Here is a 5,268-nt window from a genome sequence, read left to right on the forward strand (position 1 = left end):
TCAATTTTTTGAAAGGATCAGTTTATCTTAAAATATTTATTTTGACCAACTTTCCATGCTTATATCTGACAATATAAGCATCTGCACTGTGTACAACAATATGCAATATAACAACCACTATTGAATACCTACCATCTTGATTGCTTTTTTCTTTTTCAAATTGGGCATTTCTAATGCTACTTTTTTTTGTTCTCTTTAAAACAAGAGGTTATTTCATATTGTTTTTAAGTTATGTTTGAGTACTCAGTCTTCAATAGAATCTTTATCTTCTAATACTGATATTCTGTCCTGACAATTGTCACCTCAGTTGTCCATATATTCAGTATAATTTTTAATCTCCTTGAACATTTTTGAAATGATTTCATATACCCTAGTTTTTTGCCTAAGTTATTCATGTTTTGCCTTATTCTGCTTAACTCAGCTCCCTCATTTTTTTATTACCTTCATTATTATATTAGTTGTATTTCTTGTTAGTGTATCAAGAACTCATTTATCTGTTTTTTAATCTCTTCTCATGATTTTTAGTAATTCATCTCTGTGGTGTTTTCTTTCCTTCTCTGAAATGCCCCATAGATCAGTTTTGGGGGAGTCCAAAAGTTGAAGATGCATTTTGTTGCCCTGTCTTCTCATTTTCTACTGTTTGTTTGTTTGTTTGTCTGTTTGTTTGTTTGTACTTAAATAAGCAGTCACTTAAAGTGAAAAGATTTGTTGCTACTATGAAGATCACTTTAGTTAGTCTGCTTCAGGACGTCACCATAGCCCTTCACTTCTGTTCCAAGATCCAATCACCCATGTTATGGAGGACAGAAGAGATAGTGCAATTGGCCCAGAGCCCTTTTCTCTGGAAATGGATCACAGTATTTTTATTTTTTAATAAAAATTTCTGGGAGATGGCTCAGTAGAATAAGTGCTTGCCTGGCAAGCGAAAGGGCCAGAGTTCAATCCCCAGTTCCGCCAAAAAAAAAAAAAAGAAAAATAAATTGCACGGGATAAAGAGAAGGGCACAGTGATTACTAGTGTTAAAATTTAGCCTCTCCAAGATCTAGAATCTAGATACTGACAAACAACAATTTCTTAATAATTTTATTGAGAAACAAATAGCAACGAGACAGTTTTGAAACCAATTAGCAGGACAGTTTCAATAATTAATACATTGCATATTGTTGTCTTCTTAATGGTTATTCATAGTACAATATACAGTATTTTTAATGTTAGAAAATTAATCTGGGCACTGGCACGTTGAGAAAAACTATTAATAGTAGTGAATATGCAACCTTGGCATTATCAAATAAATCAGAAACAGCACTATTATCCAATAAAAATATAATGTACCACTCCAAAACTAGAAAAGGCATCTACAGTTATAGAATAAACTCTAAGACAAACTAAATACTGACATACAGTAAATATCTACTCAACATAACTATACCTCCACTAATGACAAAATAATTCAACAGTAAAAACAGAGCTAACTAACTAAACATTAAAAGTAGTTACACTATTAAAGACATAGGGGATTGGGAATAGGAGAATGCACAAAGAAAAATTTGAAAAATTAAACAATGGGAGCTGAGAAGGCAGAGAAAATTGAGTTAAAGCATTAAATATGGATTTCAAGGGTCTTTATAAAATTAGATAAACAACAGAAAAAATAAATAATAAAACAAAAAAGAGGGGGAAAAGAGCTAATTGGAAAATTCAAAAACAAAAATAGGAAAAGTGAAAAGAAAAAAATGAGCAAGAAAATATTTCTTTAAAAAAAGAGTATAAAATCAAGGAAAAAAATTATTTGTAGCTTTTAATGAGTGATTTTTTCTAATATCTTCAGTTTTGGAGTCCAGAAAGTCACTCCTTTTCTTCCCCTAGACTTGCAGCATATAGGTTTGTGAGGTATGCCCCGTATTCCAGAGGCCCTTCTCTGTACTCCAGGCTGTGACAATGTACATCCTTGCTCACATTGAAAGACAGGAAAGGCAATTAGACTTCAGATCTGTGATGGATGTAGGCAGCAGGGTTCAAATACCAATGCTAGCAGTTACTTTCAGATTCAGCTATTTCTGAATGCAATTCAAGCCTGGTTTAGCTTTTCACCATTATTTGGGGGCTCACATCCTTCCCTGTCTCCTCTGGGCATCTTTTTTCTAGACTGATCACTTTCTGAAGCTGTCCTATGGCTGTGTCTCACCCAGTCACTGTGGGATGATAGCAGTGGAAATCCTGAAGTGAAGTTGTTTTTTAGTTGTTCTGAATGTTAGATTTAAATAATCAACCATTTCCCAATAATGGTACCTGATCAAACCCTTTCTGGTGCTAAATCAGGCACCCACACTTGAGTCCCTCTCTGACTGTTGCCTGCTTTAGGAAGGAGTCTCCTTGAAGCAAACCCCCTTTCTGCTTTTGAAGCCCACAAAACCCACAGCATCTACCACATTTCTTCCAGGATCATGGCAGCTCCAGGCACTTACCTTATTTGTGTAGAACTGAGTTTCTCTCTCCATAAGATGCCATAACTAGGGCGATATAATAAATTGTCTCATTTTCTCTGTGCTGTGTACCATCTTCCAACTTACCTGTAGCTTCAAATTTTTCTATCAGTTTCTTCCTGATTCATAGTGATCTTCTCTGCTTTTCTTTCTTTCTCTGCCAAATTGTTGTTTGTCAGTATCTAGATTCTAGATCTTGGAGAGGCTAAATTTTAACACTACTAATCACTGTGCCCTTCTCTTTATCCAGTGCAATTTATTTTTCTTTCTTTCTTTTTTTTTTTTTTTTTTTTTTTTTTTTTTTTTGGCAGAACTGGGGATTGAACTCGGGCCCTTGCCCTTGCCAGGCAAGCACTTATTCTACTGAGCCATCTCCCAGGCCCTTGCACTTTTATTTTTAAATAGAATAAACATGAATATCCTAAATGTGTATTAATTAGTGGAGGAACTTTTCACAGTTATATGATATCTTTTCAATCTATATGAATATCCATCACAGAAGCTATATGACAACATGGAAATTATTTATATATAATACTACATAAAAACAGAAAATAAAATCATTATCAAAAATATGTGAACTGGAAAATAAAATTATCAATCGTGTGTGTGTGTGTGTGTGTGTGTGTGTGTGTGTTGTATATTTTGTAATTAACTGCTGCACCTACAATAGCAGGGAGAACAAACTGGCCTCTTCTTCAACCTTGGGGAAATTCCAAAAAATGGCCCATTTCCTCCCAGGATTAGAACCCTATTGCTGGCCACAACTCAAGCCTAGCTTCTACTTTCTCCTCCTTTGGAGGTAGAATCTCAAACTTAATCCTCTTCACTTAACCTAAAATCTTAAAATAAGATAAAAATTTTAATGATCTCTTTGACAAGAAATATGAAATAATGTTAAGAAGGTTTTAGGAAGTTTGGAGAAAGGATAAGTTTAGTACAGAAAATTATAGTTCATTTGTTCATTCATAAAAAAATGCATTTAGTGAAAGATACATTCCAAACATGAGTACAGCAGAAAGCAAAAGAGAGACTGGCCATGGTGGCACGTGCCTGTAATCCCAGTGCTTGGGAGGCTGAGAACAGTAGGGTCATTATGAGTCCTATCTATGTAGTGAGACCCTGTAAACCCTGTACTAAATACATTTTTTTTTATAAAAGAAAGCTTTCTATCTGGGATAGTTATCAAAGAATTCTATTTTGAACACAATGAATTTGAATTACTTGTAGGTTAACATAATGGATATGCTTGTAGATAGAAATACAGTTCAAAAAAATCAGTACAGGCAAAACTTCACACAGTTCTGGACACTAAGCACATGGAGAGTGAAGGGCAAGGACAGGGGTAGCAATTGGATAATTAACTGAAAATACAATGCAGTCTTCACGAGATGCACAATAAATGAGATGCCAATTCTCCAAATTCTGGAGACTTCTGAGTCAGAACTTTCAAATGATGGATGACGAAGTCTAGAGTACAGACACTACATGAGCAACATGGGAGTTAGAAGCCTCAGTGAGAGGCAGGCCAAACCAAGTTGCATTATTGGGAAAAAAAATCATGTTCAATAGCCAAAACTTTCTTTGCATATGAGCTAGTTAAGTGAATACAAGAGGATTTGGGGATAAATTTTAGTAATATTTTCACAGATAGTTATCCTGACGCATGAGGAAATGTTAAAAAATGTTAACACCCACTAAAAGAGCCGAAAGCACACCCAGAACACAAACAGCAGAGTGGACCAGAGATGAGCTCGAAGAAAAGAAAAATGAGAATCCATAAAATCTAAGTAAATGACTCATAAAAAATAAATTTTAGATCCTATACCTCAGATTGTACATCCTTTGTCAGTGTCAGTCATGTGGATGAGTCATGGCCATTGCTTGGATAATATGCTCTCTGTGAAAGACTGAGAGAATGTTTTCTCTTCATGTGACTCTCCTTAAGAACACTCTACATCATCCATCACTTTCCTCTTTTGCCCCGTAATCTCCTTGATCAGAAAATTTGGGACACTACTGAGTTACATGATGTTACAGTACAAGTTCTCATACATCCTGAGTCTTAATTGACCTTGGAAGGCTAAGGCCAAAATGTTGGCTTTCCTTGTGGCCCTTCTTTTTCTCTAATTTTGGTCTGCAAACTTAAGTTGTTAACTCTTCAGAAGACAAGCTTATTGTTACTACCACACAACCTAGGCTGTTAGGCTTAAGCTCACTATCTGTCTGAATATCAAACATCTTAGGCATAAAATGGAACAGGTATTTTTCATCATGTATTGATATGCTGAACTTTAAGCCCCTATAGAATAGGATGAAAAAACATTTAAAAAATCAGAATATATTTTAAAAATAGGCATAAAGAATCATATAATTCTTATGTATACACGTAAGTCTACAAATCTAACCATATACAACCTTGTAGCAGGACAGTCCCGCAACATTCCTTTTCCAGTCTCCTGCCTTCATTCACCACCCCTTATTTTGAATAATCATCTACCCAAAAGAGAGCACGGCAACAACTGACATGTCATGACAAGCAGCCATCCTGAGGGGATTTGACTGACCTTATCAGATCCAAAAGCTACAACTGTTGTTGCATAGCTCTTGCTCTACCTTGGTCTTAACCATCCAGCAGAAAAGTATAAAAATGAAGTATAAGAAGTAAAGCCATGGTGTTATGTTGGGCTGTAGGGGACTCAGGTCAACAATTTCTTCTTTTTTCTTTCTTTTAAATTAATTTTATTGAGAAACAAATATTTGGAGCTTCCTGCTACCCTGAGCC

The sequence above is a fragment of the Octodon degus genome, unplaced genomic scaffold (assembly GCF_000260255.1).
Source record: "Octodon degus isolate 3935 unplaced genomic scaffold, OctDeg1.0 scaffold00231, whole genome shotgun sequence".
Taxonomy (NCBI): domain Eukaryota; kingdom Metazoa; phylum Chordata; class Mammalia; order Rodentia; family Octodontidae; genus Octodon; species Octodon degus.